The following is a 15,823-nucleotide window of genomic DNA, read 5'->3' on the forward strand; positions in this document are numbered from 1 at the left end:
GGGCGCTGATAAATGACGGACGCTAAGAAACCAATGCACGTTGAGGTTGGTTTACAGCGGTCTGCTTCTAAAAATGTTGCTTGACACAAAGTCTGTTTAAGTGACTATTTCTTCATCAGTTTTACTCTACCGCTTTTACTTTCGAAGTAAAGTTCTTTGCTGTTGTCACTAGTTTTTGTCCAGGAGTCCTTTCCAAATGTTCGTATCATCTTCAGTTTTTATTTATTCAGAAATGGTTCCACTTTAAGTTAGGTTAGGTTAGTGTTGTTTAACGTCCCGTCGACAACGAGGTCATTAGAGATGGAGCGCAAGCTCGGGTTAGGGAAGGATGGGGAAGGAAATCGGCCGTGCCCTTTCAAAGGAACCATGCCGGCATTTGCCTGAAACGATTTAGGGAAATCACGGAAAACCTAAATCAGGATGGCTGGAGACGGGATTGAACCGTCGTCCTCCCGAATGCGAGTCCAGTGTGCTAACCACTGCGCCACCTCGCTCGGTCCACTTTAAGTCATTGACATATGTCGGAATATATCTTCAATCTAACAAACTACACGAACGCCTGTCTTAAAAATTCGCTTCAGTCACATGAATTTCGGTCTAGTCTTCTTCCGTATCTACCGTACATATCCTTCCACGTACAAGATCGGGTGTTGCAACAACGTTAAAATATTACATATAGGTGTGCCCATACGTTTCTCATTTTCAGAAATAACCTTGGTTCCACTGAGTATATCCATTGTCTGAATAATAAAATATATTCTCCAATTGTGGCAAATTTCAAGTAAATGGTCATTATCGAGCATACTGTAGTATTATAAGGTATATATTAATAGTAGACCACACATTCAGTCGAAAAGAAAAGAACATTTAGGCCTATACAGGTACAGTGAAATGTATTGCTGTTGTCATTATATTGCGCTAGCGAACCCAGCAATGCTTCGCAATTGCTAAATATCTATCGGAATTGTATAAGCTCCTCCTACTCCCAATATCCGTTCAAAATGGTTCAAATGGCTCTGAGCACTATGGGACTTAACTTCTGAGGTCATCAGTCCCCTGTAACTTAGAACTACTTAAACCTAACTAATCTAAGGACATCACACACATCCATGCCCGAGGCAGGATTCGAACCTGCGACCGTAGCGGACACGCGGTTCCAAATTGAAGCGCTTAGAACCGCACGGCCACACCGGCCGGCCCAATATCCGTCCATCACCTCCTTCTCTCCTCTCTCTCTATACATCTCCTACTTCTCCCTCACTACATCCGTTTCCTACCCCCTCTCTCCGTCCATCTTCTCCTTCACCCCTCTATGTCCACTTCCTTTATGTTTCTCTTTCCCCCCTTGTGACTGTAAGCCTTATTTATTGTTATTGCAAATGAAATCTCGATTGGGAATTAAAGTCGCTTAAAATGGATAGCTAAATCGGTTGGGATCATTGATACATGGGGTATGAGAGAGAGACCTCTCCCCTGCTGGATCTGTGAAGATGGCAGCTTCAATGACAGTAGTTCACATAGACAGCACACTCATTTGTGTACATTTTTTTGAGTAAAATTTTATATAAGAAAAAAGCATATATAAAAGCGATTTGTGTACTGGATTAAATGTCGTAGTATCGTAGGTAAAACTGACTACGAGAAATAAGACGAAACTGCAAATTTTCGCAACACAGCATAGCACTTTTTTGCGATCGGTTTTTACCACTGTTGTTTAAAAAAATATTGCCGTTGTCCAAATGAATGCTTACTGGAGTATGAAAGGTGGCTACACTGAGCCACAGCGCCAGAGATTGCGCCAAAGAGTATTATTCAGCCGCCTCCACTGGCAGTGCTTGGGGAGAACTCGTAGTAGTCAGTGCTTGTTGAGATGTGCTAGAGAAAAGTGTTTTTTGAGAAGTAGCGGAGTGCTGTGCTTATCGAGATGTGGCAGTAGTCAGTTCTTGTTGAGATGTGATAGTAACGAGTCGGTGTGGAAATATTGTAATGATTAGAGTGCTTTTCGTCAATATATGAAGGTAAAAAAAAAAATTTTCCTTTTCTTTTTATTATCTCAATGTCTTAAATAATGCGTCATTACAGGTTCAGTCAACAAAGTATCTGGCGTGTGTTCTTGTATTAGAGGGTAATTCTGGGTTTCTTGCGCAATTATAGTATTTCTGTTTTTTTTTAATTACTTCAGTATAAATGGTATTTAAAATTTCTTGTCTTGTTGAAGAAGAACCGTGCCAGATGTGTACGTTGAGTCACACTCCCACACACAGAACAATTACACTTGCGCTTTGGTTTCGTAGGTTTTATAGTTGCTGGGGACTTAATTAATTAATTGTATTAACGGAAATTTTCATTTCATTCTTTGTTGTTGTTCTATGCAGTCAGATTGCGTACTAATACTAGTCGGGGCCAACCGTTTACGAAACAGCGTAATCGGACATACAGCTAAACTAAAAACTTAAAAATTATTTTCAAAAATATTTAATTAAGCCTCCATGCAAGTATCGTGCAAAAATTTAAAGTAAATCACCGAAGAACTTGTAAATATTTTTGTTAACAACGTTTCGGCTTATGTAATGCATATATTTATATACCATACATATTTAAAAACGTAGCTTATGCCGCTCTCAACGTTTATGTCATATTAATTAAAAAAACATGTTGTCTATATCCGTCCAGACGATTTTTAGACTATCGTGTAAACATTTGAAATAAATCGGTCAAGAATTTTTCCAGATATTCATTGGAGTATGTTTATTGAATAATCGTGTAAAAATTTGAAGTAAATCGCTTACAGCGTGTCGAGATATTTACAATAAACGTTTCCCTTTGCATATTATATAAATATTTATATGGCACATTTAAGAAGCTCATTTCCAAAATATATCAAATCCGAAACTTACCACATACATTATATATTTCCGCTTTCTGTTAATGTTTGCCGGCCGCGGTTGTCTAGCGGTTCTAGGCGCTCAGTCCGGAACCGCGCGACTGCTACGGTCGCAGGTTCGAATCCTGCCTCGGGCATGGATGTGTGTGATGTCCTTAGGTTAGTTAGGTTTAAGTAGTTCTAAGTTCTAGGGGACTGATGACCACAGATGTTAAGTCCCATAGTGCTCAGAGCCATTTTTTTGTTAATGTCGGAGAGTACCAAATCCAGTCTTATTTCGCTTCCAGAAACTACCAAATTCCGGCAGCCAGTTGTTGCTCCTCTTCGTAATGACGTCACACACGACATAACCAACATTTGTTTACATGACACTGTATGTTGTAATGATGTGTATGGCGTTTTTTATGTTCATTGCGAGTTTTCAATTAAATTATGGAGTCCGATATATCAGATGAATAGTGTGAAACATCAACAGAAACTCCAGAATAACAGTTTCCAAACTTAACGCAATTATATGCCAAAAGGTACGAAATACATTTTTATTTATGCGATAACAATTAAACAAACTTCTAGCGGAGATACTTGGCGTAATTTGTCTCAACATCTGTCTCAATGTAGCAGCAAAGCTACAAACCTCATTCTGATGCTACTGTGGTTGTAAAACGTTTTTTGTCCCTCTTGTTAAATTAGATTTTATAGATCTACTACCTTTTGTAAACGAGTTTCTTATTTATGTTAAGAATTTTTTACCTATGTCTGTCCGCACATCTGTCAGAGTATCGTGCAAAAATCTGAAGTAAATCGGTTATGAATGTTTCCAGATTTTGCCAGCCGCTTTTCAATATTACATGTTATATATGTATTTACATACTCCACAAAAAATATGTACGTCAATGTCGATCCAAATGTCTATTAAAGTATCACGCAAAAATTTGAATTAGTTGGTCAAGAAATTGTCGAGATATTTACTAACAATTTTTTCTCTTTATATATCATGTATGTGTATATATCATACATATTAAAGTATGTAGCACATGTCTATCCGAACATTTGTCAGAGTATCGTGTAAAAACATGAAGTTCATTGGTCAAGAACTTTTCGAGATTTTTACTAGCGAGGTTTCCCTTTACGTATTATACAAATACACTCCTGGAAATGGAAAAAAGAACACATTGACACCGGTGTGTCAGACCCACCATACTTGCTCCGGACACTGCGAGAGGGCTGTACAAGCAATGATCACACGCACGGCACAGCGGACACATCAGGAACCGCGGTGTTGGCCGTCGAATGGCGCTAGCTGCGCAGCATTTGTGCACCGCCGCCGTCAGTGTCAGCCAGTTTGCCGTGGCATACGGAGCTCCATCGCAGTCTTTAACACTGGTAGCATGCCGCGACAGCGTGGACGGGAACCGTATGTGCAGTTGACGGACTTTGAGCGAGGGCGTATAGTGGGCATGCGGGAGGCTGGGTGGACGTACCGCCGAATTGCTCAACACGTGGGGCGTGAGGTCTCCACAGTACATCGATGTTGTCGCCAGTGGTCGGCGGAAGGTGCACGTGCCCGTCGACCTGGGACCGGACCGCAGCGACGCACGGATGCACGCCAAGACCGTAGGATCCTACGCAGTGCCGTAGGGGACCGCACCGCCCCTTCCCAGCAAATTAGGGACACTGTTGCTCCTGGGGTATCGGCGAGGACCATTCGCAACCGTCTCCATGAAGCTGGGCTACCGTCCCGCACACCGTTAAGCCGTTTTCCGCTCACGCCCCAACATCGTGCAGCCCGCCTCCAGTGGTGTCGCGACAGGCGTGAATGGAGGGACCAATGGAGACGTGTCGTCTTCAGCGACGACAGTCTCTTCTGCCTTGGTGCCAATGATGGTCGTATGCGTGTTTGGCGCCGTGCAGGTGAGCGCCACAATCAGGACTGCATTCGACCGAGGCAGACAGGGCCAACACCCGGCATCATGGTGTGGGGAGCGATCTCCTACACTGGCCGTACACCACTGGTGATCGTCGAGGGGACACTGAATAGTGCACGGTACATCCAAACCGTCATCGAACCCATCGTTCTACCATTCCTAGACCGGCAAGGGAACTTGCTGTTCCAACAGGACAATGCACGTCCGCATGTATCCCGTGCCACCCAACGTGCTCTAGAAGGTGTACGTCAACTACCCTGGCCAGCAAGATCTCCGGATTTGTCCCCCATTGAGCATGTTTGGGACTGGATGAAGCGTCGTCTCACGCGGTCTGCACGTCCAGCACGAACGCTGGTCCAACTGAGGCGCCAGGTGGAAATGGTATGGCAAGCCGTTCCACAGGACTACATCCAGCATCTCTACGATCGTCTCCATGGGAGAATAGCAGCCTGCATTGCTGCGAAAGGTGGATATACACTGTACTAGTGCCGACATTGTGCATGCTCTGTTGCCTGTGTCTATGTGCCTGTGGTTTTGTCAGTGTGATCATGTGATGTATCTGACCCCAGGAATGTGTCAATAAAGTTTCCCCTTCCTGGGACAATGAATTCACGGTGTTCTTATTTCAATTTCCAGGAGTGTATTTACATGTCACATTTCCATTAAAAGAATATGTAACCGATGTCCATACGAACGTTTGTCAGAGCATTGTGCAAAACTCTGAAGTAAATTATATATATATATATACTCGGGTATTTATGACGGGAATAAGCTGAGATAGAGTTTTTGCACGGCCAAGCAGATGGAACTTGCACTAGCATTCATCACAATGTCCTGTATAGCCCAGTCCTCCAAATCTGATATAGGCACAAATCGCCCCGCCGCCTCCCTGCTCTCTGTGTAATAGGAGTTATGATCACACAAAATCCCAAAAAGAGCTTGAAATGTTGTGCGATGTGGTTGGTGCCTGTGAGGAGACTTGTTTTGATATAACTGTGCTGCCTCTCGAGCGTTTCCATCTGCTTGGCCGCACACAAACACCATTTCGGCTTGTTCCCGACAGGAATACCGGACTAATCTGCTGCTTACTGTACTACGTTACTAGCACAGCCTGCAACACACAACGGACACACGGCACCTGGTCAGAGCAACTGTCATTCGTCAGCTCTGTCTACCGTGGCAATGATTGTAAGTAGCCTGTTTGTATGTTGACAGCGCTGTAGACAGCGCTCTGCGCCCCCGGCAAAAGATTCTGTGTAACTTCCTGGCACATTAAAACTGTGTGCCGAACCGAGACTCGAACTCGGAACCTTTGCCTTTCGTGGACTTGTGCTCTATCAACTAAGCTACCCAAGCTTGGGTCTCGCTTGGGCACACAGTTTTAATCTGCCAGGAAGTTTCATATCAGCGCACACTCCGCTGCAGAGTGAAAATCTCATTCTGAAAAGATTCTGTGGCTGGACGGACTAGCAGCTAGCGAGTAGCTAGGGAAGTGTATGGACATGATATACTTCGTGGAGACACTGTGTTTTTGTAGGACAAGCGTTGTAAAGTGAGATGAAATGATGTGTTTATACGAAAATACGCAAGGAATTGTATGGTGATCGATGTATGGTTGATAATGTGTGGGCAGTTAAATTATTGACAACTATATAACTTTTAACTATATATGACGGTAGTATCTGTTCCCGAAAGAACAGTTACCGTGGATGACCATGCAGCTTTGCTAGAAATAAATGATAATTAAATGAACACCCTAGCTGCAAACAGGCGTTGATGTACTTCATTGGGGTGCAGCTAGGATGTTCATTTAATTATCATTTATTTCTAGCAAAGCTGCATGCATGGCCATCCACGGTAACTGTTCTTTCGGGAACAGATACTACCGTCATATATAGTTAAAATATGGCTTCCCGGCCATTGACCTTCTTGTGCGAACGCACACGCTATGCCCGAACTCGTACAGGACTTGGTAGATTAATCTGCCACGAGTAATGAGTATGATGGGCAAACATCTATTAGGCGCACTACGAATGTAGTGGTGTGGACATGTTGGGAATGTGGATCTCACGGGGAGCGTGCAAGGGGTAAGTCCCTGCAGATGCACTATCCTCTGTGCCCGCGGTGGCTCAGACGGATCAGCGTGTGCGGTCAGAGAGCTGGTTGGGCTCTGTAATAAAAAACTGAGTGGAAGGATCAACAGAACGAACTTGACCGGATGTCGTGTGACGTCCGCAACGATCAAACACATCGATCAACAACGAACAAAATGCAAAAAACAAAAAAAAAGATGGATAGAGCGTCTGCCATGTAAGCAGAAGATCCCAGGTTCGAGTCCCGGTCGGGGCATACATTTTCAACATGTCCCCAATGAAGTACATCAACGCCTGTTTGCAGCTAGGGTGTTCATTTAATCATCATTTATATAATTTTTTGAACCGGATGACACATCAATAAGGAAAAATTTTCTAAATACATTGTTTGCTCTTCAACAAAATATTTCTTTTTGCTAACCGTATGCCTCCTAGTAGTTAGAGTCTATAGTAATTAGAATCTTTTTATATAGCTGGCCGTTGTTGCCACATGCTGAAATTGCTGCAGTTCTGTTACGAAGATTTTCTGTGAGGTAAGTGGCTTGGATTCGTGACTGAAATGAGTTTAGGCCACTAACAGAGTTTGAGGTAGTTTCATATTTCTTTAATTTCATATTTTTTCTATATTTGTATTATTGTTAGGATTTCTTGCCATTCAGGGCCATTGTTTTGTGTTAATTATGCGAAGTCGTGTTGTCAATGTATAGCAGTGAGATTGCGTTGGCCTTGTATATTGTGGGTAATAAATGAATAGGTTAAGTTTGAGTTGTCTTTGTCAGGGAAAATTCTGTAGGTCAGTGTTTAATAAAAAAGTGTAATTGGAGAGGTAGTTTCACGATGTATTCCCGGACACGTGTTCACAGGACCTTTCTTCCGCCTTTTCCGGTCAGGAATCAGTCCAAGCAGTTTGTCGCTTTGATGAATGTTCAACAATATGTAGTCTATGTCCGTCAGAAAGTTTATTAAAGTATCGTGTAAAAATTTGAAGTTAATCGATTAATAAAGTTTAGAGATTTTTGGTAACGACCTTAACTAAGAGTTGCCTCCATTTATACATATATATTAAAATATGTGGCCTATGTGTGTCCGAACGCACACTGGTGTTCAAAAGCAAAGAAAGTGAAAATTTTGCAACGTTTCGTTTCTTTTGCCACGAAACAGCATAAACAGGTGACAGTTAAGTAGAAGCAATCTAAAGAATACAGAATGTAATCAACTGCAACATGGATAACAGTAGACAAAAGTGTTCTTCGTTTCTTTTTTTTTTTTCAACTTAACAGATTTGCACACACATTCTGATAACTGGTTAATGTGCTCAGTATGGGGTGTCATCATTTCTGGCACCAATACAGTTCTGACAACGACGGGACGTGCTCTGAATGGAGTCATCAATCTCATGTTGCGGCAACAACGCCCACTCTTCTGCAGAGCTGCTCACAAGTCTTACGGAATGGTTGGTGGATTCTGACGTGATGCAACCCATTCCCCTCGGGCATCCCAGACATGCTCTGAGGGATTCTAATAGGGAGAGCGAGCGGGCCACGAGAGGCGTGCAGCATCTTCCGTTTTCTTTTTTTGAGGTCGAGTATTACCGTCCATCAATACGAAGTCTGGACCGACACCACCTCTCAAGAACCGTGCATGAGTGCATGAGATCCCAAGATATCCTCACGTTACATCACAGCAGTTGAATCTTCCTGATCCGCCTGTACAACTTCATGAAGAGGTGTTCGAGTGCTGGACATAACCCCTGCCCACAGCATGAGGGATCCTCCTCTATATCGGTCTCTTTCCCCAGTGTTTGGATCCCGAAATCATGTTCCGCGTGCCGTCCAGTACGAATCCGTCGACAGTCACCCTCCAGACCAAATCGGGACTCACTTATGAAAAGAACACTGGCCCACCGTTCGACCGTCCAGGTGGAATGTTGACGGCTCGACTCTAGACTTTCCCTTCTGTGAAGTCACGCCAGAGGTAAACAGACAGCAGGTCAGCAACAAAAAGGTCACTCTGCTGAAGCCTTCTGTACATCGTTTGCCTCGATACAACACGTCCAGGGGATGCTGCGAGGCCAGACGCCAGTTGCAGTGCAGTACTAGGGCTGCACCACCGTGCCCTTACAGCCAAATGACAGTCTCCTCTTTCTGATGAAACCGTGGTCGGCGATGTCCTGGTCTGCGGGATATAGATTCAGTCTCTGTAAACTGTCGCCTCACTCCAGGAACAACAGAACGATTCATATTAGGCCATCGAGCCACATCAGTTTGTGACTTTGCTGCTTCCATTCTTTCTAAGGCTCTCCGCAGCAGAGAGTCTGTAGGCGTCTTCTCTACGCCATACCTCTGTGACCATGTACACAGCGATTGTGGATGTGGTACTGCCGTGCAAACACTACCCCGCTTGATAGGTGCCCTGACTTCATGGCTGGCATGGTTGTCCGTTGATCTGAAAGCCATCTTCCATGCAGAACACGATCGTAACGACATTTGTTGACAGTTTGTATGATTATATCGTGAATTAGACACAGGACGGGGAAATAGCAGTTCGTTTGCTTTAATTTTGGGCAGCAGTCTACATTAGAGTGCAGCGTAAAAATTTGAAGTGAATGGTTCAACAACTTTCCGAGATTTTTGTTAAAATCTTTTCACATTTATGTAGTTTATACACATTTACAATATTTACCACACACATGAAAAAGTATGTAGCCTACGTCTGCCTGGAGTTTATTAATTATATGAAAACCTTAACTAAAGCGGTCAAGGACGTTTCGAGATTTTTCGTAACAGCGTTAAACTACAACTTGTCTTTATATAGTAGGTTAGATTTGGAAATGGGAGTGAACAGAGTTACCTATTATGTCTCGCAATTCAGTCTTAGGTAAATGAATAGACGATGCATTTGGACACGCCTCTCCAATTGACTTTTCATTATATGTACGTATCACAGATGGGATGGCCCCAGTCAGGAGAATCGTGGTCTGGAGAGTACAGAGCCATTCTCACTAGAACTGATCAAGACAGACCAGGAATCGGAGGAGTTCGAGTAATTTTAAGAGAAAACCACTGGCTCAAGTGTCAAGGGATATTTGCGATACACGTCTAGCACGATACTAGTCAAATTTTAAACCACACCAAAGAACACAGTCATTAACAGGTTTACATAGCAACGTCCACAGAGGAGGATGCCATAGTTGACGAAATTAATTAAGAAATAAGTAAGATACTAAGACATGTTAGGAAAGAAAACCTGAGTGCCATGGGATACTGGAACACGAATATCGGTGAAGAACCTGAAGAAGGGATTGTCGCTAACTATGGACTTAGATGAAGAAATGCAAGAGAAGCCGGACTAATTGAGTTCTGCTTCAGGCATCACTTAGTTGTTGCGAATACATTTTCCAACAACACAAGCGAACAAGTTACACTCGGAAGACCACATAAGCCTTAAAGAGAGAAGAGGTCGCTTGTATTTTAGTGAAATCAAGTTTTAGAAGCCAAGTCAAAAACTGCAGAGATATCTATCTGCAGGCACAGACAGTAACCACAATAAAAGGCAGTAAAACAGAAATGGGAAATAGCAGAACTGAAAACTGAGTGACTAGCAGGGAATTATGCACAGTAAACAGATAATGTAGCTAAAAATTTCCAACATGACGGAGTAAAAGATGACTGGAAACAAACTAAATCTGAAATATATAAAGCAGCAGAAAAAATAGTTGGGAAAACCAAATCCAAAGAACAAGAGGAAACGGGTTGCAGCAGCTGTTCAGCTTACCAAAAACAGAAGACTATGCAAAAATGCAACTGATCAACAAGGAAAACCTGTGTACAGAAGACAAGAAATTAGTCAGTATAGAAGTTAGGAAAGGAAAACAAAGATTTATTGAGGTCATGTGCAGAGATGTAGGAGAAAATATGTGACATGGAAGAAGTGATATAACCTACAGAACAGCAAATAAATTTTTTAGCAAACTAAAAACAACAAACTCGGGTACAAAAGAAGACGAAGCAGGAAAACAGTTGTCTCGTGAAGATATGGGGAAGAGATGGAAAGAACACATAGAGAAATTGTATGACGGTACACATTTATTGCAGGATCGAATAGGAAAAGAAGAGGTAGCCTATGGAGATGAGAAAGGAGACGACATTATGGAAGAAGAATTTGAAAAACTTTAAGACCTACGGGAGAACAAAGCAATGTGAATTGATGACACTTCTGCAGAACTGACAGTGTTGATGACAACATGAAAATGATGCTACTGAAACTGATTACATCCATCTATAAAAAAGCAGAGCCGGCTTAAAGAAATGCATATTGATTTCTATAGCGAAGAAGACCGCAGCTACAACATGTGAACAGTACCGAACTTTAAGCCCAATATCGCATGCATCAAACATCTCTTAAAGATAATTCTGAGGAGAATTGATGGAAAGATGGAGGACATGCTGAGTAAAGAGTGGAGAATATGCTGACGGAAGATCAGAATGTATACAGGAGGGGATTATCACCAAGAGAAAACATTCTGGCACAGAGGCTTCTTATCGAAAAGCAAATACAGAAAAATAAACCAATTTATATCGACTTTGTAGACCTGGGAAAGGCATTCGATAATGTTTTCTGGCAAGAGATGTTCAGAGTAGTGAAGAAAGTAGGTCCAAGATATAAAGACATTCGGTGATATCTTCCATAAGAATTATGTGGCTGTCGTTAGGAATTTTCATCAGGAACAAGAAGCAAACATTAGAAAAGACGTGAAACAGGAATGTGCTCTTTCTATTCTTATATTCAGTGCTTACATCCAGAAGCCATAGACCACAACTGTTGAGAGGAGGGTCAAAATTAATGGGCAAAAGGTAGACATGCTTTGTTTCGCTGATGATAATGCTATGGTTACGGAGACGAAAAAAGATCTAGAGAAGGACCTCAGCACAATGGAAAGTATTTTCTGTAATCAGTATGGTATGAGAGTAACCTAACCAAAGTCTAAGGTAATGGTATGTACAGCTGAAGAAGAATGTGAATCTTTAAAAATAAGCACTGGAAGAGAGGAGCTAGAAATGATAGAGGAACGTACCTTTAAGTCAAGGAGGATTGCAAAGGATGATAAAAACCGGAAATAAATCGTGAGTAGAATACAACAGACCAAAAGTGCATTTAATTTAATAAAGAACTTTCTCATCAGTAATAACATCATTCTATATATAAGTAAACTGATTATGAAAGCATTTGTTTGGAGTGTAGCGCTAAACGGGTGTGAAACTTGTATAATAGGAAAACAGGAGGGAAAGAAGGCTAGAACTCATGAAGATCTGATGCTACAGAAGGATGATGAAGATCGTCTGGAGAGACAGTGTTTCCATTGAAGAGGTGCTGAAAGGAGTTCAAGAAACCAGATCTCTGTGGAGGCACATCTAAAGAAGAAGAGACAAACTCGTAGGACACGTTTTAAGACACCGTAACATCACTGGAACGCAGCAGAAGGAACTGTTAATGGAAGCAATCACTGGGAACGACCAAGAATGTCATACACGCAGCAGATTATGAACATACATGGCAAGACAGACAGAAGAGGGCAACGGCGTGGTGCTGCAAACCAGCCATAGGATTTGAGAGAGACGTGTACTACCTGAGGTGTGTTTATCATCAGGTGTATCAGCTACATCATAATGATCTTGTGGTTGAAACTGACCAGGAAACTAATAAAGTAATCTAGTCAAATAACAAACTGACACAGCGCCACTTTGACGTCTTTTAAACAATGTTCTATGGCTGTGAACCCAAGCACAAGGACAATGACATATTATGTTCAGCATTTCTGCCAATATGTCCGTATATACTTTCGAATTTTTCAGCATTTCGTTCAGGTCTATATTATTCTCAAATGAAATATCAAATTCAAATAAAATAAAATATTGCGCTTTTCCATAATTTTACTTTCAGTACCCGCTTTTTTTTCTTGCTAGCCATTCCTTCTTTAAATTCCATCGTGTCTTTTTTTCCGCTTGTCTCTCTCGAGAGAAATTTTGTTCATGTGCTGTTGCTATCTTGGGTAAAATAAATTAAGTGTAATTTTTCTCGAGAGGAATTTTCAGTGCTTATGCTCCTGCTGTCTTGCTTGAAATAAATCATGCTTATTTCAGTCTATGTCACCCTGCAGTATAATAAGTACATCGGCAGAAAAAGGTTCCTATTGGAGCACGAAAACTGCAAATATATTCCTTTTTATTTAAAGGACTCCGAAAAGTGAGGTAGCAGCTGCTTCATTCTACCTTCATCAGTACCTTTAGAAATTTTCTGAAAAATGGTGGTATGCAAGCATTTTCGCAACATGCGAAATTTTCAACATCCAACTCTCCTCAAACTCCCACAAGTTCCCCTAACTGTAATTCACTCACATCCACTATTCTATCGCTGCAAGTCATTCATCCTAGAGACGGGTCGAACTCGTTCATTCCCGTGAACTACTTCATTCGTTTCACTCCTTGCCGTGAAGCGTTCAAATGAAGTAGTTCATTCATGAAGTACGGAAGCCTGGCGAACTTGCCCAGTTCGCCGCTCAGCCGCGGCTACGCTCGCTTCGCCTCGCTCGTACAATAAAGCTTCGTAATACTTCATGATTTTACCAACAGATGGCCGAACTATGCAGCAACGTGCACGCAACGTTTTACGGTCTTATAGCGTCTGAGTTAACTTAAATAGGGCATGGTCGAAGGGGACAAAGGAAAGATAAACAGAGAAGCCTGTCACATATAAAGAAGGTGATACATTTAATCTTGCCCGACATTTTTTCATGAAGCGCCCAAAAAAGTCTTTATCTGCCAAGTGAAACATTATTTGTTGTATTCATGGACTGAAAACTAGGGCTACCAACGAAATGCAGTCCAATTTTATGTTCCTTTTAAAATTTAATCCAAAATAGAATGAGTATGTTTACCACTGTCACAAAGTCTATACACCTACGTTAAGTAATTATTCAGAAGTTTTCCTGTAGATTTTATTTTTGTTGAGAATAATAACCCTCCACATTCAAAACGTAAACTGTCACCTGTAGTCATTGGTACGATTTCAAGTAAAGTCCCTCTTTCAGTGTTATTAACAAACCTTTTATTTTCATGTTGGCTGTGCGTGCTCACACAGCCAGCCTCTTTGTTTGTATTCATTTGTCTGCAAGCGCTGCCAACGGTAGGCTACTCGTAGACGCGAAGTATAACCCCAGATCACATAAGAAACAGATTGACCGTTCTTACGACGGAACAGGCAACCGTAAAAATAGTTTTCCCGTCGGTCAACAGATGTCACAGGCGACGCTACAATGCTAACTGACCTGTCCATGTCGCGGAATTAGCAACGCTGTATCTCCGTTTACGTGAATGACGCTCATTAGCGTTCGGTTAGAGCGCTGCGCGCGTAATGCATTCGTTACACTGCTAACTGTAGCTCATTATCGGCTGTGGTTTTTCCCGAGTTTTCAATCTAAGAATATAGATTAGCTCCTGTAACTCTACAAACCAAGTTTATTTCTCACAATCATATGCGAAATGAAATAAATGAAAAGTAACACACAAACATTTCTCGCGAGTTACTGTTTAAATGCAGACTGTATTGCAGTCGCAAGGGTTTTACACTCGCCTTCCATGCTGTCGATTTCCTCTTTGCTATACAGCTCTTCTGATACGGATTATGGTGGTAAAAAAGATCTCCAAGTGCAGGTTAACACTAGAAAGTTTTCAAAATCCGCACTCGGTTATGATGCGAATTAAGGCTGGACATATTTCAGTGACAGTCATTTCAAATTTAAATTCTTTTACTTTGCATGTAACTTATCGTAAATGATATAAGAGTGGCACAAAACGATGAATTTTGGATTGTTGTTGAAAGGGGGCTGCAAACGCGGTAATATACAAGTGAAAGCGTGTTTTTCGAGCATATTTTGGCGGTGTCAACTTTGAAGAGCCACAGACGGCAAACCATAATAATGTTAAAAAATTACTTTGTACAGTTTAAAGAAAACCCGCAAATATTCGCAACAGACACAGTTATTACTGGGGATATCCGCACTTGCGCAGACCTGTTACTATAAGTAGTGTTGTTTTCAAGTGAAAGCTGTGAGAGGATTATTAGCACAGAGATTAAAAAAAAATTAAAATAGGCAGCGTCTATAGTTTGCATGTTATGCTCGTTCTCTTCTATTCTCCTCCCTTCATTCCAGTATAAACGCTTGTTCACAAGTATAAACGAATGGCAGTGAACATTGGCGAATTACCTATGAATACTCGTCTGCAGCAGTGTAAACGATGTTTTACACTCGTTCGCTCAAGTATATACCAGGATCTAGAGGGACCGATGATCTAGCAGTTAGATGACGGCAATTATTCATTTATTTCACTGTTGCGATTTCAGCTCTAGAGCCATTTTCAAGTACCAAGGGAAAGGTATTGTAAGGTAATGCTTCTTAAATTGTTTACCAAATGTTACCACACTATGCTTTGCATTTTGTTATCCATATGTTATATTGGTTTCAGTTTTCACATTGCATACAAAAATGCCTCTACACCCAAAATTACGATAGTGAAGTGAATAAACAGTTTTAAAAAGTCCAAATCGCAGCAAAGATTTCATTTAAAAATTATATGATATGATTCTTGTACAGGAAGGGCTGCCACGTTATATCGAATATAACATCGACAAAATTTAAATAGGATCGAATGCTTATGGCTCTTTATTAATCCTTACTCGTAACTGATTTATTGATTTACCTGAATTTAAAATCCATTCGCGTAACCTTTCTTCATCTTTGTGTCTCTCGATCTGAACATTTTTAGTTGAGGATTTGTTCGTCTACTCCTTCCACAGTTGATATACTCGTAGGTCCTCGGTATGATGACTCGATCCACTACCACCGGTATGTCAAAAACAGCTGT

Source organism: Schistocerca serialis, chromosome 1 (genome assembly GCF_023864345.2).
Source record: "Schistocerca serialis cubense isolate TAMUIC-IGC-003099 chromosome 1, iqSchSeri2.2, whole genome shotgun sequence".
In the NCBI taxonomy this organism is placed as follows: Eukaryota; Metazoa; Arthropoda; class Insecta; order Orthoptera; family Acrididae; genus Schistocerca; species Schistocerca serialis.